General features: G+C 46.9%; 1 pseudogene; it reads left to right on the forward strand.

Moving 5' to 3' along the window:
• LOC123116979 (rust resistance kinase Lr10-like) overlaps positions 1-24671 on the forward strand; it is a 51878-nt pseudogene extending 27207 nt beyond the window's left edge.
• Positions 24672-25425: the final 754 nt, after the last annotated feature.

Below are 25425 nucleotides of genomic sequence, written 5' to 3' on the forward strand. Positions count from 1 at the left end.
GGTCCAAACCGAGCGATGTCCGGCGCCCCCTGGGCAATCAGGGTCTATGCCAACCCGACGTCTGGCTCATCCGGTGTGCCCTGAGAACGAGATATGTGCAGCTCCTATCGGGATTTGTCGGCGCAGCGGGAGGCTTTGCTGGTCTTGTTTTACCATTGTCGAAATGTCTTGTAAACCGGGATTCCGAGTCTAATCGGGTCTTCCTGGGAGAAGGTATATCCTTCGTTGATCGCGAGAGCTTATCATGGGCTAAGTTGGGACACCCCTGCAGGGTATAATCTTTCGAAAGTTGTGCCTGCGGTTATAGGCAGATGGGAATTTGTTAATGTCCGGTTGTAGATAACTTGTTACCAGATCCGAATTAAAACGCATCAACCGTGTGTGTAGCCGTGATGGTCTCTTCTCGGCGGAGTCCGGGAAGTGAACACGGTTTCTGGGTTATGTTTGACATAAGTAGGAGTTCAGGATCACTTCTTGATCATTGCTAGCTTCACGACCGTTCCTTTTGCTCTCTTCTCGCTCTTATTTGCGTGTGTTAGCCACCATATATGCTTAGTCGTTGTTGCAACCTCACCACTTTACCCCTTCCTTTTCCCATTAAGCTTTGCTAGTCTTGATACCCATGGTAATGGGATTGCTGAGTCCTCGTGGCTCACATATTACTACAACAACAGTTGCAGGTACAGGTTTTGCGATGACCATGACGCGAGAGCGATGCTTACTTGTTTTGGAGTTCTTCTTCTGCTTCTTCTTCGATCAGGGGATAGGTTCCAGGTCGGCAGCCTGGGCTAGCAGGGTGGATGTCGTTTGAGTTTCTGTTTGTGTTTCATCCGTAGTCGGATGATGCTCTTATGTATTGTGATGTTGTATTCGTGTGGCATTGTTTGCCTCTTGTATGTATCCCCATCTATTATGTAATGTTGATGTAATGATATCCACCTTGCAAAAGTATTTCAATATGCGGGTCTATCCTTGGTGGGACCTTCGAGTTCCTTTTGGATAGGGTCGCATATTGGGTGTGACAAGTTGGTATCAGAGCCTCGACCGACCTTAGGAGCCCCCTTGATTGATCGTGTAGTTTGGCCGTTGTTGAGTCTAGAAGAAAACTGATTTCAGAGTCTAGTTATATCGGAGAGTAGGAATTCTTTTTACTCCATCAGCACGCATTTTTGGCTACCTCAACACCTCTTCAGCAATGGTACCAGGTGACATCTCTCTAGTTCGTTCAGTTTGGGGGCGCCCCTCGGGCTGCAGCACCCCCAGGGCATGTGGGTCTGTCCCTGCGGCATGTATCGCTTTGCATTCACCAGGACTGTATAACCGTTTTCTATGAGTCTACCCGTGATCGTCACTCTGCGACCACGAGTCTTAACCGCCTCGCGGCCCACCTCGTGTTTGCTGACTTGCCCATCACCCGCATCGCTGCATGGCAACTCATGTTGGAACGGCGCTTGTGCTCGGTTCCGTCCCTGCAACGCTCATAAACCTGAGGGTTGAGATTTGGTTCGCGACTCGCCTCGCACACACCACCTCACCAAGTCCTCAGTGCCTTCATCCGGTGCCCTGGGCCCAGGCCTGTAGGCCCGCTCTGATGGGGCGCTTGATCTTTTCTGTCACTGATACGTCTCGTACGTATCTACTTTTCCAAACACTTTTTCCCTTGTTTCGGACTCTAACTTGCATGATTTGAATGAAACTAACCGGACTAACGTTGTTTTCAGCAGAATTACCATGATGTTGTTTCATGTGTAGAAAACAAAAGTTCTCGGAATGACCTAAAAATCCTCGGAGAGAAGTTTCAGAAAATATAAAAAATCCTCGCAAAAGATGAAGAGCAGGGGGCCCACACCCTGTCCATGAGGGTGGGGGCACCCCACCCCCCTATAAGGCGCGCCCCCCTATCTCGTAGGCCCCCTGAGGCTCCGCCGACCTCAACTCCAACTCCATATATTCTGTCTCGCGGAGAAAAAAATCAGAGAAAAAAGTTTCATCGTGTTTTACGATACGGAGCCGCTGCCAAGCCCTAATCTCTCTCGGGAGGGCTGAGCTGGAGTCCGTTCGGGGCTCCGGAGAGGGGGATTCGTCGCTGTCGTCATCATCAACCATCCTCCATCACCAATTTCATGATGCTCACCGCCGTGCGTGAGTAATTCCATCGTAGGCTTGCTGGGCGGTGATGGGTTGGATGAGATTTACCATGTAATCAAGTTAGTTTTGTTAGGGTTTGATCCCTAGTATCCACTATGTTCTGAGATTGATGTTGCTATGACTTTGCTATGCTTAATGCTTGTCACTAGGGCCCGAGTGCCATGATTTCATATATGAACCTATTATGTTTTCGTCAATATATGTGTGTTCTTGATCCTTTCTTGCAAGTCTATAGTCACCAATTATGTGTTATGATCCGACAACCCCGAAGTGACAATAATCGGGATACTTCTCGGTGATGACCATAGTTTGAGGAGTTCATGTATTCACTATGTGTTAATGCTTTGTTCCGGTTCTCTATTAAAAGGAGGCCTTAATATCCCTTAGTTTCCGCTAGGACCCCGCTGTCACGGGAGGGTAGGACAAAAGATGTCATGCAAGTTCTTTTCCATAAGCACGTATGACTATTTGCGGAATACATGCCTACATTACATTGATGAACTGGAGCTAGTTCTGTGTCACCCTATGTTATAGCTATTACATGAGGAATCGCATCCGGCATAATTATCCATCACTGATCCATTGCCTCCGAGCTTTTCACATATTGTTCTTCGCTTATTTACTTTTCCGTTGCTACTGTTACAACTACTACAAAACACCAAAAATATTGCTACTACTATCTTTACCTTTTACCACTGTTACCATTACTATCATACTACTTTGCTACTAAATACTTTGTTGCAGATACTAAGTTATCCAGGTGTGGTTGAATTGACAACTCAACTGCTAATACTCAAGAATGTTCTTTGGCTCCCCTTGTGTCGAATCAATAAATTTGGGTTGTACTTTACCCTCGAAAGCTGTTGCGATCCCCTACACTTGTGGGTCATCAAGACTAATTTCTAGCACCGTTGCCGAGGAGCATAGCTCTATTCTCTGAGTCACTTGGGATTTATATTTGTTGATCACTATGAAGAATTTGAAAGACTCTAAAACCAAGATCTATCCCTCAACTACGAGGGGAGGTAAGGAACTGCCATCTAGCTCTACACTAGATTCTCCTTCTGTTATTAATAAGCTTGCGACACCTAAACCTGTTACTGCTATGAATTCTGATTTGTCACATGTTATAGATGATGCCACTTCTGCTTTGCATGATACTTATGATGAAACTACTTATGTGCGTGATACTACTATGCCATTAGGTGAATTTCTTGATGAACAACTTGCTAGGGCTAGAGAGAATGAAATTATTGAAGATGCTATTATTGATGATAGTGATGATGAAAATTCTCCCAATGATTATGTATTGCCTATTGTTCCTGAGGGTTATGTTATGAATAAAGAAGCTGCTGAAGCTATTTTTGCCTGCAAAGATAGATATGATCTTAAGAAATTATTAGCTAAATGGAAGCAGCAATCTCTAAATGCTAGAATGAAACCTGACCCTGCTTTTGCTGCTTCGCCTATCTGTGTTACTGATAAGGATTATGAATTCTCTGTTGATCCTGAAATTATTACTTTGGTAGAATCTGATCCTTTTTATGGCCTTGAATCTGAAACTGTTGTGGCACATCTTACCAAGTTGAATGATATAGCTACCCTGTTTACTCATGATGATAGATCTCGCTACTTTTATATCCTTAAGATATTTCCTTTCTCATTAAAGGGTGATGCTAAGACTTGGTATAATTCTCTTGCTCCTGGTTGTGTGCGTAGTCCCCAGGATATGATTTATTACTTCTCTGCTAAATATTTCCCTGCTCACAAGAAACAAGCTGCCTTGCGGGAAATATATAATTTTGTGCAAATCGAAGAAGAGAGTCTCCCACAAGCTTGGGGGAGGCTCCTCTGATTACTTAATGCTTTGCTTGATCATCCACTTAAGAAAAATGAAATACTTGATATCTTCTATAATGGACTAACTGATGCTTCCAAGGACTACTTGGATAGTTGTGCTGGTTGTGTTTTCAGGGAAAGAACAATCGACAAAGCTGAGTTACTATTGAATAATATGTTGACCAATGAAAATAATTGGACTCTCCCTGAGCCAATTCCTGAGGAAATTCCTGAACCAATTGAGCCAACTCCTCAGCCTATTCCTAAACCCACTCCAAAGAAGAGAGGTGTTCTATTTCTCAGTCCCGAAGATATGCAAGAGGCAAAGAAATCAATGAAAGAAAAAGGTATTAAAGCTGAAGATGTTAAGAATTTACCTCCTATTGAAGAAATACATGGTCTTAATATACCGTCTGTTGAAGAAACGCATTGTCTTGATAATTCGACACAGGCAGTAAAGGTAAATTCTCTCTATAGATATGATAAAGATGAAATCCCATCTACTAAATTTCATAGCCCTTACTTAGATGAATTTGATGATTTCATGAGTAGACAAGCAAATTTCAATGATTATGTTGGTAGACAATTGAAGAATAATGCTTATACGATACTCCCTCCGTTCCTAAATATAAGGTGTATTAGTTTTTCAAAAAGTCAACTGTTGTATATGTTTGACCAATTTTACAGCAAAATATATAAAGATTTATAATACTAAATATATAAAATGTAAAAATATAGTTCATGATGAATCTAGTGATAATGATTTGGTATTCTAGATATTGATATTTTTGTCTATAAACTTGGTCAAACTTAGAGAAATTTGACTTTTTAGAAAAATAATACACTTTATATTGGGGAACAGAGGGAGTAGTACGCTTGAATGATTATGTAGCTAGAGTTAAAGGTGAACTTAAACTCACTAGTAAACATGCTTCAATGGTTGCTATTCAAGTTGAACAAGTACTTAAGGCTCAGAATGAATTGCTTGCTGAATTAAATAATAAAATGGGCCATTTGCATTTCTGCCCCTAACTCGAACCACCTACTCAGATTTGCCCCTAATTTCAAAGCATGCTCAAATTTCCCCCTCTGCCGTTAAGTCACTACTCAGAAATGCCCTTCCATCCAGTCAAAGGCCTTTGACCGTCAAAGGCCCATGTGTACTGTAGCAGACGGAAAGTGCTACAGTATTGGACGGAAAGTACTATAGTACTGTACAGAAGGGCATTTCTGAGTAGTTACTTAACGGCGGAGGGGTATATTTGCGCATGCTTCAAAATTAGGGGCAAATCTGAGTAGTGGGTTCGAGTTAGGGGCACAAATGTAAATGTCCCTAATAAAAATGACTTTGCTGTTAGAGTGGCTACTAGAACTGATAGAATGACTCAGGAACCTTTGTATCCTGAAGGCCACCCTAAAAGAATTGAACAAGATTCTCAGAATAATAATCTAGATGCTCCTAGTTCTTCTAAGAAGAAGAAAAAGAAGAATGATAGGACTTTGCAAACCTCTAGTGAACCTAATGTAGAAACACCTAAGAATCCTAATAATACTTCTATCTCTGATGCTGAAACACAATCCGGAGATGAACATGAACCTGATGATAATGCTAATAATGATGTTCATGCAGATGCTCAACCTAGTAATAACAATGAAATAGAAATTGAACCCGCTATTGGTCTTGATAACCCACAATCAAGAAACCAACATTATGATAAGAGAGATTTTGTTGCTAGGAAGCATGGTAGAGAAAGAGAACCATGGGTTCAGAAATCCATGCCCTTTCCTCCTAAACCATATAAGACAAAGGATGATGAGGACTTTGAGCGTTTTGCTGAAATGATTAGACCTATTTTCTTATGCATGCGCTTAACTGATATGCTTAAAACAAACCCTTATGCTAAATATATGAAAGATATCATCACTAATAAGAGGAAAATACCTGAAACTGAGATTTCCACCATGCTTGCCAACTATACCTTTAAGGGTGGAATACCTAAGAAACTTGGTGATCCCGGAGTACCCACTATACCTTGCTCTATTAAAAGAAATTATGTCAAAACTGCTTTATGTGATTTAGGAGCCGGTGTTAGTGTTATGCCTCTCTCTTTATATCGTAGACTTGAATTGAATAAGTTGACACCTACTGAGATATCTTTGCAAATGGCTGATAAATCCACTGCTATACCTGGTATTTGTGAGGATGTGCCTGTTGTGGTTGCAAATGTCACTATCTTAACGGACTTTGTTATTCTTGATATTCCCAAGGACGATAGTATGTCTATTATCCTTGGTAGACCCTTTTTGAATACTGCAGGGGCTGTTATTGATTGCAACAAAGGCAATGTCACTTTCCATGTTAATGGTAATGAACATACGGTACACTTTCCGAGGAAACAATCTCAAGTTCATAGCATCAATTCTATTGGAAAAGTTCCAACTATCATTATTGGAGGTTTTGAATTTCCTCTCCCTACTCTCAAGAAAAAGTATGATATTCTTATTGTTGGGGATTTTCATATCCCCATTGAGGTAACTTAGTGTTATTCGAAATTTCTCCGGTTCCGTGTTATTTGGAATGAGTTTGTTAACAAGAATTGATCAACCTTGTTAGTGGATTCATTTTGATGATCATGAGATGGATGAAACTAGAAGGCACAACCTTCTGTACCCTCTTTTTATTTTCTGTTATTTAAAATAAATAAAGCAAAAATAGTATTATCCGTCTGTTTTCTGAGTTTTCCATGCAATGAAAAATATCCTGAAAATAAAAGTGCTCCAAATGCCCTGCAAATTTAGTATGATTTTTTATGGAATATTTAAGGATTTTAGGCACTGAAATCACTACATGAGGGGCAAGCACCAGGCCACGAGAGTGGAGGGCGCCCCCCCCCCTATAGGGCGCGCCCCCTGTCTCGTGGGCCCCTGGTAGCCCCCCTCCACTTATGCCAGCACCCACACACTCCATCTTCTACCCAAAAAATCCCCATCCAGCTCAAGCACGAGTTCTAGCTCATTTTGCTGCGATTTTCGATCTCCTTGCTCAAAGCTCCATTCACAAAACTACTTTGGGAGATTGTTGCTTGGTATGTGACTCCTCCATTGGTCCAATTAGTTTTTGTTCTAGTCCTTTATTCATTGCAAATCCTTGCTACCTTGGTGACCCTGTTCTTGAGCTTGCATGTTAAATTTATGAGGTTCCAAGTAATTCTAATGCATGATATAGGCTCTAGGCACTTGTAGGAGTAGTTGCTACCATTCTTGTTAAGTTTTATTCACTTTTATTTTGAAGTTACTAAAATTTCAGAATTTTTCAGAAAATGTTAAGGAGACTTTTGAGGGGCTCTTCTAGCCAAGGCTCTCAGGAAAAACAAGCTAAAGAGAAGGAAAAGGCCAAGTATAATCTTCCTCGCTTAGCGGAAGTATGGTCGTGTGAATGCCATGTGATAATTTCTTGAAAGAAGCTGGAATTCATGAAGATTTTTATTCTTTGATCGAGAATGCAAGCCTCAACGATTTTCTCCTCGACCGAATAGATCAGTATCTCTTGCTTACCAATACTTTCGTGCAAAACTTTTATTATTATCCTAAGAAGTCACCACCATCAGTGTCATTTCATTTATATGATGAATTCAGAGGAATGACTTTACGTGACTTTTGCGCGGTATGTAGGATACCTTTTGGGGGAGAGTTAGAGGAACCCCATCATGAAGATGTGGAGGGCTTTGTTAACACTATAGCTGTAGAGGAGACAAAGAAAGGTCCCGAGGAAAAAATCTCTAGCATACACTTTCCCGTTTTACGTTACTTTACTATATTTGTTAGTAGATGCTTGATTGGTCGTGGAAATAGTGGAAACTTTAATGTTCCTGATATTATCATTCTTCAGCATGCCTTGTTTGGAGACAATAGTTTTAGTATGGGTGCCGTCATTGCTAAACGGCTAAGCCTGAATCGTACAAAAGGCCCCATATTTGGAGGTATCTATGCTTCACGTCTTGCTAGACATTTTAGGATACCTATTAGGCATTATGAAAAGGGGGAGACGATCCTGCCTTCTTACATTTTAGATTACAGGAGCATGGTAGCACACAACTTTATCATTCAGAATGAAGATAAGACGCTCCTGTATAACTTGAGATTTAATAAAAAAACACAGTGAAACTATTATTCTGCCTGCTCCTTTGTTGTTTGATTTGACTGCAGATAATTTTATTGTTACATCGGAGGCGGTGTATGCTCATAGAGGCCAAGCATCCACTCCAGAACCTGAACCTGAGCCGAAACCTGCACTGGACCCTTATCGTGCATCATCTTTCCAATGGGATCTGGAGATGGCCAACCAGTGGTATCCTGATTACACTTCCCAGTACAACGGGGAGAGTAGCAGCGGCCCTTGGTATTAGACCCACTTAGGCCAAAAGCCTAAGCTTGGGGGAGTATGTATTTCTCACCGACTTTACATTCATGTTCACACATTAGTTGTCGGTGCTCATACTCTTTCATTATATTATCCTTGTTAGTTTAAAATTCCTTTTTCTAGTTTTCTTCTTGTGTGTTTGGTAAACCTTGAGAAAAACCAAAAAAATTACTTAGTTTAATTTCCATGTTTGTAGTAGAAATTAAAATGAAAACCCAAAAAGATTTCTCGTTCTTCTTTTACTTGTTGGGAGCTCTCCCATGTAAATAGTTTTATTTTCTTTTCTTTCCTTTGGGGGGCAAGAAGACCTTATTGAAAATGTTTAGTGGTTCTCATATGCATGATTGTTTATTTAATCTACTTTGTCTTCTCTCTTGAGTTGAATGCTTGCAGATTCCATCTTAGTCCAATGGAGGTACACTCTTATTATTATACACATCGTTCGGTCATGCAAGTGAAAGGCAATAATAACGACTTATGATGGACAGATTGAGATGAGAGAAGCTGGTATGAACTCGACCTCTCTTGTTTTTGTAAATATGATGAGTTCATTGTTCCTGAGTCAGCTTATTATGAAGTAAACATATTTGCAATAACATTTAGAGATTATAGTTGCTTGTGCCATGCTTGATTAGCTTTGAGTTATAATGGTTTACCTTGCGTGCCAACAAGTTATTAAAATGATTATGATGTGGTATGGTGGGATGGTATCCTCCTTTGAATGAATTGAGTGACTCGACTTGGCACATGTTCACGCATGTAGTTGAAACAAAATCAACATAGCCTTCACGATATTTATGTTCATGGTGGATTATATCCTACTCATGTTTGTAATCGGTGTGAATTAGTTCTAATGCATGTTTATGACTGGTGTCGCTCTCTCAGTTGGTCGCTTCCCAGTCTTTTGCTAGCCTTCACTTGTACTAAGCGGGAATACTGCTTGTGCATCCAAACTCCTTAAAACCCCAAAGTTGTTCCATATGAGTCCACTATACCTTCCTATATGCAGTATTTACCTGCCGTTCCAAGTAAATTTGTATGTGCCAAACTCCAAACCTTCAAATGAAATTCTGTTTTGTATGCTCGAGCAGCTCATGTTACAACTAGGGCTGCCTATATCTTCCATGCTAGGTGGGTTATTCTCAGAGGAGTGGACTCCGCTCCTCATTCATGAGAAAGGGCCTGAGGGAGTCCTGGATTAGGGGGTGTCCGGATAGCCGAACTATCACCATTGGCCGGACTCCTAGACTATGAAGATACAAGATTGAAGACTTCGTCCCGTGTCCGGATGGGACTTTCCTTGGCGTGGAAGGCAAGCTTGGCGATACGGATATGTAGATCTCCTACCATTGTAACCGACTCTATGTAACCCTAACCCTCTCCGGTGTCTATATAAACAGAAGGGTTTTAGTCCGTAGGACGAACAACAATCATACCATAGGCTAGCTTCTAGGGTTTAGCCTCTTTGATCTCGTGGTAGATCTACTCTTGTACTACCCATATCATCAATATTAATCAAGAAGGAGTAGGGTTTTACCTCCATCGAGAGGGCCCGAACCTGGGTAAAAACATCGTGTCCCTTGTCTCCTGTTACCATCCGCCTAGACGCATAGTTCGGGACCCCCTACCAGAGATCCGCCGGTTTTGACACCGACATCGGTGCTTTCATTGAGAGTTCCTTTGTGTCGTCACTTGTAGGCCCGATGGCTCCTTCGATCATCAACAACGACGTGGTCCAGGGTGAGACTTTTCTCCCTGGACAGATCTTCGTATTCGGTGGCTTTGCACTGCGGGCCAATTCACTTGGCCATCTGGAGCAGATCGAAAGCTACGCCCCTGGCCATCAGGTCAGATTTGGGAGTTTGAACTACACAACCAATATCCGCGGAGACTTGATCTTCGACGGATTCGAGCCACAGCCAAGCGCACCGCACTGTCTCGATGGGTATGATCTAGCTCTGCCGCCGAACAGTGCCCTGGAGGCCGCACCAGCGTCCGCTCTGACCCTTAGCTCGGAGCCGACTTTGCCGATCGAGGACGAGTAGCTGGATACCGCCTCGGGGGATATGATCTCTACGGCGATTGAGCCGAACACCATCCATGTCCTTTGCAAAGCCCGTGACTCCGAGGTGACGGACTCCTCTCCGGACTCCGAACCTCCCGCGCCCCCGCCAATCAAATCCGATTGGGCGCCGGTTATGGAGTTCACTGCCGTGGACATCTTTCAGCACTCGCCCCTTGGCGACATCCTGAATTCACTAAAGTCTCTCTCTTTATCAGGAGAGTCCTGGCCGTACTATGGTCAGGAAGGTTGGGATGCGGACGGCGAAGAAATTCAACACCCACCCACCACCCACTTCATAGCCACTGTCGAAAGTTTAAACGATGTGCTCAATTTCGACTCCGAAGTCATCGACGGTATGGACGACGATGTAGGAGATAACCACGAACTAGCACCTACAGGGTACTGGACAGCAACCCCTTCTCATGATGTATACATGGTGGATACACCTAAAGGAAGTGACGACGAGGAACAACGGGACGCTACGAAGGATAAATCCCTCGAAAAGCAGTCAAGACGGCCCGAAAGCGCCGCACAAAGTCCCGCCTCGACAAAGACGGCGGCCATACAGACCCAGGCATCGAGCAGGTCGAACCGGTGGACGACGAACATGCCATTGAACAACTGTCCGAACAGGACAACTTGGATAAACAATCCGTCCCCGGCGAAGATAACAGTCCGGACGATCTCACACCGGACAAGTTGCTGGAGCAGAAGAACCTCCACAAAAGGCTCGTTGCCACTGCGCGTAGCCTGAAAAAGCAGAAGCGGAAGCTCAAAACAGTGGAAGATGCACTCAGAATCAGATGGAGCAAAGTACTCAACACCGCAGACAAATACGGCGACAGTCGCCAAATAAAGAGCTACCCGAAGCGCAAACTACTGCCCGAATTCGATGAGGAGGCCTTAGAGCCCCCACAATCAAAGAACAAAGAGGCCGCCCGGTCGGATAGACGACCACATGACAAGCATAGAGCGGCAAGCGGTGCCGCACACAAACTGGCACGCGATCCGCATAAGGATTCACATCAAAAGGATGGCCCAGTTAGGTCCATCTATGGGCCAAGAAAGCAAGCTCTTCTAAGCAATGCAACAAGCCAAATATCCGGACATCACGGCACACCCAAATATAGGGGTGCCGCACACCCCCTATGTTTCAACGATGAGGTGCTGGATCATGAATTTCCAGCGGGATTTAAACCCGTAAACATAGAGGCATACGACAGAACAACAGACCCGGGAGTCTGGATTGAGGATTACATCCTCCACATACACATGGCTAGAGGAGATGATCTCCACGCCATAAAATACTTACCCCTCAAGCTCAAAGGGCCAGCACGGCACTGGCTTAAAAGCCTCCCTGAAAATACCATTGGAAGTTGGGAAGAGCTCGAGGACACTTTTCGGGCAAATTTTCAAGGGACTTACGTCCGCCCTCCGGATGCAGATGATTTAAGTCACATAACCCAACAACCCGGAGAGTCAGCCCGCAAATTCTGGAACAGGTTCCTCACCAAAAAGAACCAAATAGTCGACTATCCGGACGCCGAAGCCTTAGCAGCTTTCAAACACAACGTCCGAGACGAATGGCTTGCCAGGCACCTTGGCCAGGAAAAGCCAAGAACAATGGCCGCACTAACAAGCCTCATGACCCGCTTTTGCGCGGGAGAGGATAGTTGGCTGGCAAGATGTAGTACCAGCGACTCAAGTACATCCGAAGTCAGAGATGGAAATGGGAAACCACGATGCAGCAAGGACCAGCGCCGGACAAGGGGAAACAGCCCGAAGAGCACGGCAGTCAACGCCGGATTCAAAAGCTCTCGGCAGAATCATAAAAAACTGCCCCTCAAGGATAACAGCCACGAGCTATCCAACTTAAACAAAATCTTGGACAAAATATGCCAAATCCACAGTACCCCTGGGAAGCCTGCAAACCATACCCACAGAGATTGTTGGGTCTTCAAGCAGTCCGGCAAACTCAATGCCGAACACAAGGGGCTCGACACACCAAGTGAGGACGATGACGAACCCCACAAACAGAGCATCGAAAAACAAAAGAATTTCCCACAAGAAGTCAAAACAGACTTCAAGTGACAAAAGGGAAAATCAAAGCGGCGCCCATAGAAATATGTGCCGCACGGCCTATCCCAGCGGATTCCCGACATTGGTTGTCAAAACCAATCACCTTCGATCATCAGGATTACTCCAGAAGTATCCGGAATGCAAGATGGACTGCCCTGATATTAGATCCTATAATCGACGGACTCCAATTCACAGAAGTCCTAATGGACGGCGGTAGTGATCTAAACCTGCTATATCAGGACACAATCCGCAAAATGGGGATAGACCCAACCAAAATTCGCCACAGCAACACCTCCTTCAAGGGGGTAATGCCAGGCCTATATGCCCATTGTACGGGCTCCCTACTGCTAGAAGTTGTGTTCGGCTCATCCGACAACTTCCGCTGTGAAAAGTTAACCTTCCATATCGCCCCATTCAAAATTAGCTATCAAGCACTATTGGGACGTGAAGCTTTTGCCCGCTTTAATGCAATACCGCATTATGCATCTCTTACACTTAAAATGCCCGGTCCACGCGGCATCATCTCATTAAAGGGAAATATCAAGTGTTACTCGAGCACGGAAGAACATGAGACTGCCTGGACAGTCACACACTAATCCGGCTCCGCTAAACCAAGCACTTGAACAGGTCATTCGGACCCCGGACACGGCTAGACGAGTCCGGCGTAAACATATGAAGGCCTACTAGCCGCACACCCCCATACAAGGGGCTGCATGCATGTCCAACAAGAGACAATAAATCTCAATTTTATTCGCTTTTTCAATCGTACTCCGTTTATTTAATATAAAGTACATTTTTCGCACGATCTTTCTTCAACTAAGTTCTTCTCTTTTACAGATGAACACTGTGCTACACCCGTCTAGGATATGGCACAACGGAGACACAGGCGCAGACGTGTTGTAGGGACCCGTTGCAAGGATTCTTTTCAGATTAAGACCCTGCGTAAACCTTTTTTACTGTCTCTTGTTGATACACATCCCCCGGTTTCTTGCTATAACCGAGGAGGAGGCTGGCATTTTGGCATCGGTCGCGTCAGAATTTTTTGCGCGTACTGGGACACCAGGGGCTTAGGGCATTGTTCTGCCCATTTTCATAAAGACCGAATACCTTAGGGAGTGTTCGGCGCCTAGAGTTAGGCCTTATATGCATCAGCTCCGAATCATGTCTTTGGTCAAATGTTGGGTTTGCCCGGCTCCTGTGTTTTGCTGCCTTACATTCCGTTCTATCGGCTAACGTGGCACCAGGAGAACTATTGCGATTGTGCCCCGGTTCGGCCTGGTGAGCACCTCAGTAGAGAAAGCCGAAAACTGACTGTCATGATATAGCGTGAGACTGGTCAACCACTCGATGACCCACCGGAATGTTTAGAATTTCTCCACATTAACGAAGGACCGTTTCCCGGTCAGGCACATACGCGCCCCGAATTTGGGAGAGCGCGGTGCCCGTAGGGGCTATATAGTAGCCCCACCATCGAACTCCTATGGCTAAGTGAAAGTGATAAAGCATTATAGTCTGGTTGCCTAGTTTGCTACGCTATCACCTCCTTTACAGGACCAAGACGTTGGATTAAGTGTGAAAATGCGCCTTTTTTGCAAACACCTCCGCACTATGTGCGTGTGGGCTGAAGCCGAAGACTACCATCTTTCAGGTTATATACACATATACATTAACGGCCGCATAGGAGGTACTTTAATACTTGAATGCACAAGTATAAAAAACCCTTATATTATATTGAAACACTGTTTCACAAATCATACATGTCATTAGAACATAACATCCTTCGAGCACTGCGTCTCTATTAAACAAGCGCCCTGCAGGACTTCCTCAAAATAGTGCTCGGCAGGTACTCGGCTTCTGTCTGAATCCTGGGATGCAACGTCGGTGGCCTTCATCTCCGCCCAGTATGTCTTGACACGGGCAAGAGCCATCCGCGCACCCTCTATGCATGCTGACCGCTTCATTGCACCAATATGCGGCACCGCACCAAGGAACTGCTGCACCAAGCCAAAATAACTCTTCGGCTCGGGCCTGTTCGGCCACAAATGAGTCACCACATCCTTCATGGCAAGTCCGGACAACCTATTCAGCTCAGCCCATTCGGCCAAACGATCGTTCAATGGAAGCGGACGCTCCGGACTATGGAACTGCGACCAAAAAAGCTCTTCCATTCCGTGATCCTTTTGGCCTCAGAAGTGTTCGGCCGCGTCTGCGGCACTCGCCGCCAAGTCCAGATAAGCATCCTCCGCACCCCACAGCTGGCCCAACTGAGCATACTTGGGATCCGTGAATTTCCTCCGCAGCAGAAAAGGCTTTCCAGCCGCAATATCTTCGGCCTGACGTAGCTCCTCTTTCATAGCTCTCATCGTAGAGCGAGCATCCTTGGCCTCAGTAGCGGCCTTTTTCAGGTCCTCTTGTTCCGCTCGACCTTCTTTTTCAAGAAGCGCGCAACGGTCGGTAGCATTCTTCAACTTTACGGCCATCTCGGCCATTTCTTTCTTGCTTCGGCAGTGAGCAGCCTGTTCGGCTCTCAGCTCTTCGGCCGCTTTTAAGGCAGCTGCATCACTTTTTCGGGCTTGCTCCTTGGCTCGGGCGAGTTCCGCCCGAAGGTTCTCCATGGCAGCGGCACCATCTGCGTCAAGCATACATGTTGTAAGGCACAGACATCAAGCTACCTTACCGGGTGTCCGCGGAGAAGCTGCATACCTTGTGAATCGTCAAGCCGCTTATTGACAAGCGCGATGTCAGAATCCGCCACGTCAAGTTGCCGCTTTAGTTCGGCAAATTCATCAGTCTGGCTTGCCACCGGACGCTTCACCACCTACATAGGAAGAGCGCATATTATACCTGGGATTATGATCCTCGACGCGCTGTCATTTTTGACAACACACCGAGTCTCAGGGGCTACTATCTATACAGGGCGCATTCTATATGCAAAACTGTCAGAAGGTACATCATTTTGCGTACCTCAAAACCCGTCAGTAAACTTATGACGGCGTCATGCAATCCGCTTTCAGCGGATGAAATCCTTTCAATCACCGTACCCATTAGCGCACGGTGATCTTCCGAGATAGATGCTCGCCCGAGCAGATCTTTCAGTTCCTCCGACCATACACCAGTCGGTGCCGGACTCGTCCGATGGCCTTTTTCGAAGGCCGGACGCGAAGGGCTTTGAGGGGACATACGACTGCCTTCGGGCCCCGCCGGATTCGAAGAAACCCTCTGTGACGACACCTCAGGGTCGTCCGCCTCGCATGACGGTACGGCAGGCAGAGGCGTTTCACTCTCCATCATCTCCGGATCAAGATCCCCTGAAGACGAGCTCTGTTGAGAAGGGCTGAGATCCGAACTACAAGGAAAAATTTGGGTTATCTTCAAAAATAAAACAGGGATGTCTCTCATTTTAAGAAAACGCCCCTCTTTACTTACGGCTCGCTGGAGGGCTGATCTCCTTGGGGAAATAGTGCGGCCGGGGCATCTCCCGGTGCAGGACCCTCTGGCAAAGATTTCTTCCCCCGCTTCGAGGCCTTGGTCTCCGGATCTTCAGAAGCGGTCCTCTTCTCCCCTTGGAGGGAAGGATTTTCGATCCCTCCTTTCTTGATAAACTCCTTCGCGGAGGCAGTAGCTCCCTTGTTCCCCCCTTCGCCTTCTTCAAAAGGTGTAGCCTCTAGCATCCTGCTTAACATAGGATCCGGCGTGGTCTCAGGGAGGGGGGGCGGACACCGGATCAGTTTTGCTTTCGCTATCCACTCCTGTTCAAGGGACAGCCCTTTTAAAGGCAAGTTTATGATAGATATACGGATAGCATGTCCCGGTACAGGGCTACTTACTTGAGTATCCGGGCGATTGCAGTTCAGACCTGCATCCTCGGTCAAGTCCGGACACATTGCTCGTGATCCGAAGAACAGTTGGTACATCTCCACGGCCGTTACGCCCATAAAATGTTGGAGAGCTCGTGGTCCCTCCGGATTGAACTCCCACAGGCGGAGGGGGCCACGTTTGCAGGGCAGGGTGTGACGAATCAGCATGACCTGCGCTACTATGACCAGATCGATCTCTCTCTCTAGGAGGTCTCGAATACGGCCCTGCAACAAGGGCGCGTCCTTGGACGGCCCCTAGTCGAGCCCTTTATTGACCCATGACGCCAGCCGCGGCAGAGGACCCGAGCGAAAGGCATGTGGCGCCACCCATTTGGTGCCCCTGGGGGCGGTGATATAAAACCACTCTTGTTGCCACATACTGAGCTCCTCTTGGAAAGAGCCCTCGGGCCATGGAGCGTCAACATTCTTGCTTATGACAGCCCCTCTGCACTTTGCCTGCTGCCCCTTGATCATCTTCGGTTCCACTTTTAAGGTTTTGAGCCACAACCCAAAGTGAGGGGTAATGCGGAGGAAGGCTTCACCTACGACAATGAACGATGAGATGTGGAGGATGGACTCCGGATCCAAGTCATGAAATTCCAGCCCATAATAAAACATGAGCCCCCTCACGAAGGGGTCCGTCGGGAAACCTAACCCCCGAAGGAAGTGAGGCACGAACACCATGCTCTCACCAGGCTTGGGAGTGGGAATAACCTGCCCTTGGGCAGGCAGCCTGTGCGAAATTTCGCCGGTTAGATACCGGGCGTCTCTTAGCTTTAGCACGTCTTCTTCTGTGACGAAGGAAGGCATCCACCGGCCTTGCAGGTCGGAGCCGGACATCCTCGGAGGTCCGAAGCGCCTGAATCTAGAGCTTTGGGTGTTGGAACTCAAGGCGAGGGGCGGATTCGATTGAGATTGAAAGAAAGGAGCGGGCCTTGGTCTCGTTATAAAGAGGTTGAGTACCAAGAGCCCTCCCCGTGACCGTTCGGGACTCGCCTTCGATAGAGGAGGCGTGCCAATGGGCACGACTGGGTTACCCACACTCGTATTAATGAGAATCCTGGAATAAGGGGACACGATCTCTGCTTTGACAAGACGTGCCAAAGAAATCGCCTCGCTAGAAACGCTGAGGTGGGACAGTAAAAAATGATTCCAATGAAGGCTTGGCCGTGGTGTGACTTCACGCCGCATAATACATCAGCAGATTGAATTTGTGTAAAGATTATTCTCTCTACGGTGTTATGTGGAACTTATTTTGCAGAGCCGGACACTATCCTTGTGTTCAAAATCTTCTATGAAGTATTTGGAGAAGGAACCCGCCTTGCAATGCCGAAGACAATATGCGCGCCGGACTCGTCGTCATTGAAGCCTGGTTCAGGGGCTACTGAGGGAGTCCTCAATTAGGGGGTGTCCGGATAGCCGAACTATCACCGTTGGGCGGACTCCTGGACTATGAAGATACAAGATTGAAGACTTCGTCCCGTGTCCGGATGGCACTTTCCTTGGCGTGGAAGGCAAGCTTGGCGATACGGATATGTAGATCTCCTACCATTGTAACCGACTCTGTGTAACCCTAACCCTCTCCGGTGTCTATATAAACAGGAGGGTTTTAGTCCGTAGGACGAACAACAATCATACCATAGGCTAGCTTTTAGGGTTTAGCCTCTTTGATCTCGTGGTAGATCTACTCTTGTACTACCCATATCATCAATATTAATCAAGCAGGAGTAGGGTTTTACCTCCATCCAGAGGGCCCGAACCTGGGTAAAAACATCGTGTCCCTTGTCTCCTGTTACCATCCGCCTAGACGCACAGTTCGGGACCCCCTACCCGAGATCCGCCGGTTTTGACACCGACAGGGCCGGTAACCGGGATGCCCAGTCCCATGATCCAAAAAGATCAAAGCAAATCAAAATAATTAAACAAAACTCCCCCAGGGCTGTTGTTAGTTGGAGGCACTCGTCGTTTCGACCAAGCCATGGATTGATGCTTGTTGGTGGTTGGGGGAGTATAAACTTTTACCATTCTGCGTGGGAACTGCCTATAATGCATGTAGTATGGAAGATACAGTCATCTCATAGTTGTTGCGTTGATAGTGAAAGTATGCCGCTCAAAATTTTATTCAATCTCTGTTTTAAAATCGAGCTCTAGCACCTCTACAAATCCCTGCTTCCCTCTGCGAAGGGCCTATCTATTTACTTTTATGTTGAGTCATCACCCTTCTTATTAAAAAGCACCCGCTGGAGAGCACACTCTCATTTGCATTCATTATTATTGGTTTATATTGGGTATGACTTGACTGGATCTCTTTTACCATGAATTACAATGTTTAGTCAGTCCTTGGTCTTTAAAGGTGCTCTGCATTTATGTTTTGCGGTCTCAGAAAGGGCTAGCAAGATACCATTTTGTTATATCATGTTATGATTGTTTTGAGAAAGTGTTGTCATCCGAGTTTTATTATTATGGCTCGCTAGCTGATTATGTTATTGATATGAGTAATTGTGAGACCTGAGTGTTATTGTGAGTATGGTTAGTTTATAATATTGTTGAAACCTGAATGATGGCTTTGCATGTTTACAACAACAAGAGCAAATAGAGTTTGTAAAAGTTTTTCTTTATCACTTTCAGTCTATCAACTGAATTGCTTGAGGACAAGCAAAGGTTTAAGCTTGGGGGAGTTGATACGTCTCCAACGTATCTACTTTTCCAAACACTTTTGCTCTTGTTTTGGACTCTAACTTGCATGATTTGAATGAAACTAACCGGACTGACGTTGTTTTCAGTAGAATTACCATGATGTTCTTTCCTATGTAGAAAACAAAAGTTCTCGGAATGACCTGGAAATCCTCGCAGACAAGTTTCAGAAAATATATAAAATCCTCGCAAAAGATGAAGATCAGGGGGCCCACACCCTGTCCATGAGGGTGGGGGCGCCCCCTATAGGGCGCGCCCCCCTATCTCGTGGGCCCCCTGAGGCTCCGCCGACCTCAACTCCAACTCCATATATTCCGTCGCGCAGAGAAAAAAATCAGAGAAAAAAGTTTCATCGCCGTCGTCATCATCAACCATCCTCCATCACCAATTTCATGATGCTCACCGCCGTGCATGAGTAATTCCATCGTAGGCTTGCTGGACGGTGATGGGTTGGATGAGATTTACCATGTAATCAAGTTAGTTTTGTTAGGGTTTGATCCCTAGTATCCACTATGTTGTGAGATTGATGTTGCTATGACTTTGCTATGCTTAATGCTTGTCACTAGGGCCCGAGTGCCATGATTTCAGATCTGAACCTATTATGTTTTCATCAATATATGTGTGTTCTTGATCCTATCTTGCAAGTCTATAGTCACCTATTATGTGTTATGATCCAACAACCCCGAAGTGACAATAATCGAGATACTTCTCGGTGATGACCGTAGTTTGAGGAGTTCATGTATTCACTATGTGTTAATGCTTTGTTCGGGTTCTCTATTAAAAGGAGGCCTTAATATCCCTTAGTTTCCGCTAGGACCCCGCTGCCACGGGAGGGTAGGACAAAAGATGTCATGCAAGTTCTTTTCCATAAGCACGTATGACTATTTGCTGAATACATGCCTACATTGCATTGATGAACTGGAGCTAGTTCTGTGTCACTCTATGTTATAGCTATTACATGAGGAATCGCATCCGGCATAATTATCCATCACTGATCCATTGCCTCCGAGCTTTTCACATATCGTTCTTCGCTTATTTACTTTTCCGTTGCTACTGTTACAACTACTACAAAACACCAAAAATATTGCTACTACTATCTTTACCTTTTACCACTGTTACCATTACTATCATACTACTTTGCTACTAAATACTTTGCTGCAGATACTAAGTTATCAAGGTGTGGTTGAATTGACAACTCAACTGCTAATACTCAAGAATATTCTTTGGCTCCCCTTTTATCGAATCAATAAATTTGGGTTGTACTTTACCCTCGAAAGCTGTTGCGATCCCCAACACTTGTGGGTCATCAGTCACCTAACATGCAGGTTCATCTGACGGTGGTTCACGAGTCGGCTTGGGCGACCGTCATCGTGCCTCGTGAGTCGCTTGCGCGTTAAAAGGGGCCTCCTGAGCATCCCATCTCAGGAGTCCCTACTAGCTCTCCAACCCTCACCCCCTGGCCTCGACCACGGCATCGCGAGCTGGCATACCAATGGCGGCTGAGCTCGCTCGAGGGCCGGGTCCCGAGGATGTAGAGCACCTGGGCAAACGAGGCAGGAAGGCGGTCGTCGCGAGCCACGGCACAACCACAAGCGCAGGAGCAAGCACCATCTTCCTGACGGGCCAAGACACCCAAAGATAAGTTACTATTCGCTGCGGCACCAGCTTCGCTCCCTGCACACCCCGCCTCGCAGTTCCATTTCGCCGGTTTTGCTCCCCTTTTTGATTTTCTGGGTGGCTGCTTGCATGCCAAGGGGGACCTCGTGAGCATCGCGTCTCATGAGCTCTTACCAGACCTCGGGCCGCTCACCTCCTAGCCTTGACCACGGCATCGCGGCCTGGCATACTAGCAACGGCTGAAGCCTTCCTGGGGACTGGGTCCTGCCGGCGTAGAGTGTCATACTGCCTAGGAGAAAGAAAAGGGAGGAACCGTGCCGAACTGGGATACGCGAATCCATCACAAGATCAAAGGAAGCGACGCTGATATTAAACACACACCGATCCTTACAAACCCCTCGGGGGTTGATCTTCATTCCGCGTAGGGAAAGCAAAAGAAGGAAGCTAGCTACTAAGCCCGAGGGCATCACTGGCGACGTCGGGCGGCAGTCGCTGCCACACTCCGGCTTCGGCGGGAGCTTGGCGGCACGTAACTATCATCGCTCGACTCCGGAGACTCACTAGGCTCAGGAGAGTCGCTGGATTCCCAGGAGTCACCGCTACTGCTGGGCGAGGCGCCAAGGGGCGGCAGCAGGCCCAGCGCCCAATGCAGGGCCCCACGGGCTACCTCCTCGGGGGCAGCATTCCAGCCGCTTGCCCTCCTCATTGAAGACCTTGAAGAACAGAGTGGCCACGCCGTCATACTCGAAGTGAATCGCCACGCGGCAAACCGGGGCGACCTCAATCCATCCACGCGTCATGAAGACGTCTCTAGGGGGCACCACCTCGACTTCAGCTCCGGTGGTTGAACTGCGACACCTAGCGTGCTACAGCCACAGCTCGAGCGCCAGCGAAGAACCTCGGGAACCGGATCCAGGTATCGGGAGGCATCACCGCCCACACCACGAACTCGCGCGAGCTGCCCTCGGTGTGGGTCCGTGGCGTGGTCGGAAGGGCAATGGCGGTCCTGCCACCACCGTAAAGAACCGCTCGACGGCGAGCATCTTCATCCTGAGCTTGGGCGTACATGGGGAGGGGAAAGCCAGGCGGGGGCCTTGATTGCCAAGGCCTGGTCACCTCCCGCCCCGCGTCGGCGTCATGAGGAAGGCAGAGCCGCTTCTTTGGTGGGAGAGGATCGGGCCCTTCTCTAGGGGCCTTCCCCTTCTCGGCCGCAGAGTACCTCCTGATCGGCGCCATGGGAGCAAGATGAAGGAGAAGAAGCGGGCGGGCCCAAGACGAAGAAGAATGGGCAGGGGGTTCTGCCCCTCTCACACATTTATAGACAAGGGAGGCCAACCGTCGGCCTCCACGACCTCGCTCCATCATGATCTCCTGCATGCCGGTCCCATCAAGTCGAACAGTTGTCGAGGCAGCGTGGGGAAGTGGAGTCGCCCACGTCCCATCAATCGCCATGTGTCATCAAGGCCGCAGGCGGTTAGGGCCCGTGGCGCTCCGCGCTTGCCCTTTGGCTTCGCCTGGAAGCCAAGTCCGAGCGCGCCTTGGGCCCGGGGGCTACTGTCGGTGTTCTGGATATGGGGGTATCCATCCCTGCCTGCCTGCGGCCCACCGCGTGGCTCCATCGACGGCCTGGTACGGCGCTTCGACATCAACGGCTCAAGACCCTCGCGAGGGGCCAAGCATCGCGAGGCGAACGACGCCAAGACCCCCGAGGGGATCGGCCTCCTCAGGCTGGCTCCCGAGGGGCGGAGAGTTCTATGCAAGGTTTACCTCACGAGTCTCAGCTGACGTGAGCCATGACGACCAAGGCCAGACGGGTGCCAGGAGGGCGCAGAACGCAGGTTTCCTCTTCGGTGCAAAGGAGGCAATCCACAGGCGCAGAGTCCCGAGGAATCAGCCAAAGGTTTCCATTCTGGTGCAACAAAATCAGGACCGCTAGGACGGCAAGACGGAGGTCATCACCGAGCCCACCGCGGTGTCACGACCAGAGGCTTTTCGCAGGCGAAGACTACTTTTGTCAGGATAAGTTGTACTACTTGTCCCCTTTCAAAACCGGCCATTGTGGGATCCCTTCCCGCCAACATTTGGGAAGAGGACCAAGGCCACTATAAATAGGACTTAGCCACCACCATAGGAGAGGGATCTGATTCCGACCAGATTCACCTCACCAGCTCTTGGAGCTCAAGAACACCTCTCCTCCGGAGGCCAGTTCACCCATTGTACTAGTTCATCCTCAGCCTACAAGGCAATCCACCACACCACACTGGAGTAGGGTATTACACCACAACGGTGGCCCGAACCAGTATAAACCGTTGTGTTCCCTTATCCCTTTGAGCTCGGCGCGCTAGGCTTAAGAGGATCGCGAGTAGGCAGGCTGGATAGGTTGAGATCTCCACACGCACCCCAGTGTTCGAACCTCTCAAGGGTTTGTGGAACCCGTAATCCGACAGTATGCATCCCAAACCCTGGAGAATCGGTGGCTCATCTTCTCATACATTGGCTTATGGTCATTCTTACGGTTGATTCTCAAATCCTGTATTGTGCATTTGGAGCAGATAATTTGCATTCCACTGAACACCTTCACTCGCTACGCTATGTGATAGTATTCTCCCCGTCAATATTGAAGTTCATTGTTGGTACGCTGATAGAATTACATATACTAGCAACGCTGGCACTCCCTCTGTTCACAAATATATGATGTTCTCACTTTTTTGTGAAAACAAATTGGATGTATATAGGCATGTTTTAGTGTGTTTGTTCATCCATTTTAGCCCGTATGTAGTCCATGTTGAAATATTCAAAACATCTTATATTTGTGAACGGAGGAAGTAGTTTCTTGGCAATCCCACATAGAGTTGTTCTATGTGTGCTGGAGTATGCAGGTTAGTGATTGCTCCCCTGGTGGTACTGTTCTTCTTGCCCACAAATATTGGAAAACAAGGATCACAATCGACGCGGTCGAGAAGTTCCTACAAATGCAGCAAATGATCGGCCCGATAAGGTATGCCTACACAGATATTGTCGCGGTCACAAGCAATTTCAGAGACAAGCTGGGTCAAGGAGGCTATGGCTCCGTGTACAAGGGCATTCTGCTCTCCGGCGATGTCCATGTGGCCATCAAGATGCTAGATTGTAAATCTAGCTGCGATGGAGAAGATTTCATCAGTGAGGTCTCCACCATCGGCAGGATCCACCATGTTAATGTGGTCCGTCTGGCTGCTCGGAAGAAATGAGGAGGGCGCTAGTCTACGAGTATATGCCCCATGGTTCTCTTGATAAGTACATCTTCTCGGTCGAGAAGAGTTTCTCCTCGGACAAGCTCAATGAAATTGCCTTGGGCATTGCTAGGGGGATCAACTACCTGCATCAAGGATGCGACATGCAGATTCTACACTTTGATATCAAGCCGCACAACATCCTTCTTGACACCAATTTTTTCCCAAAAATTGCTGATTTTGGCCTTGCCAAGCTATACCCAAGGGACAACAGTTTTGTGCCGTTGAGCGCCCTATGGGGAACAATCGGGTACATAGCTCCTGAGATGATATCCCGGAGCTTTGGCGTCATATCCAGCAAGTCTGATGTTTACAGCTTCGGGATGTTGCTGTTGGAGATGGCTGGAGGACGCAGGAACGCTGACCCGAACGCGGCAAACTCAAGCCAGGCATTCTACCCATCATGGGTGTTTGACCGGCTAACTAAACATGAACCGGGTGAGATATCTGCTGAGATGCATGAATTGGAGAGGAAGTTGTGCCTTGTTGGTCTGTGTTGCATCCAAATGAAGTCCCACGATCGGCCTGAGATGAGCGAAGTCATAGAGATGCTCGAAGGGAGCGTTGATAGCGTGCCGGTGCCTTCAAGGCCATTCTTCTGTGACGATGAGCACAGCCCTGTAGTGGAGCCTTACCATTTCCTCTCTGAGCTGACTACCATTTCGGAGGAGGGTGAGTGAAATTTTCTTTATGTTTCGATGAAGGATTGGAGTATTACCAAAGAGCTAGCTATGGACAGGGGTGCGTGGAAGCTTGCTATCCATGTGCCAGAGCCATGAGTTGGTTGCGAAATCTTATGGGTTTCACCTCTAGCCTACCCCAACTTGTTTGGGACTAAAGGCTTTGTTGTTGTTGTTGTTGTTGTTGTTGTTTCGATGAAGTAAATTATTACGAGGTGACAAACTTATCTTGTGAAAAGTTGCAGTAATGCTTGTTATGAACTATGGAATGTGAATGTTTTATATTGTACTCTATAATTCTATATTATAAGCCATGCCTCTTGTGAATGTTCATCCGAAATACAAGCATATTATGTGTATCGAGTGTGAAATTTCATTTATCCCATTGCCCAAAAGGGTGTGAGCAGTCATGAATGTTTTTTGAAGAAAAATGAACAACAGAGGATTATACATGGGGAAAATGTAGTACGTACATGGCATGTTTTCTGAACTGGTGGCGCGTCGTGCTGCAGTTTTAGCTCCTGATGGCACATCCTTGCAGCCGACACTGTCCAACACGTTATGAGAAAATGGCAGAAAAATTCGGAATCTGCAACCTACTAGGAGTAGTTGTTTTTCAGTTTTCTGGAATTACTTTCAACAGATCAGATCAGGTATGCACTTGTTTTTCAGTGAGGTTTGCTTCTCCGTTTTCAGTGCAGCCGGGCAAAATAACTTACTTATATTTGGATTTGACATGAACTACACTTTATCA

This window comes from Triticum aestivum, chromosome 5B (genome assembly GCF_018294505.1).
Source record: "Triticum aestivum cultivar Chinese Spring chromosome 5B, IWGSC CS RefSeq v2.1, whole genome shotgun sequence".
Lineage (NCBI taxonomy): Eukaryota > Viridiplantae > Streptophyta > Magnoliopsida > Poales > Poaceae > Triticum > Triticum aestivum.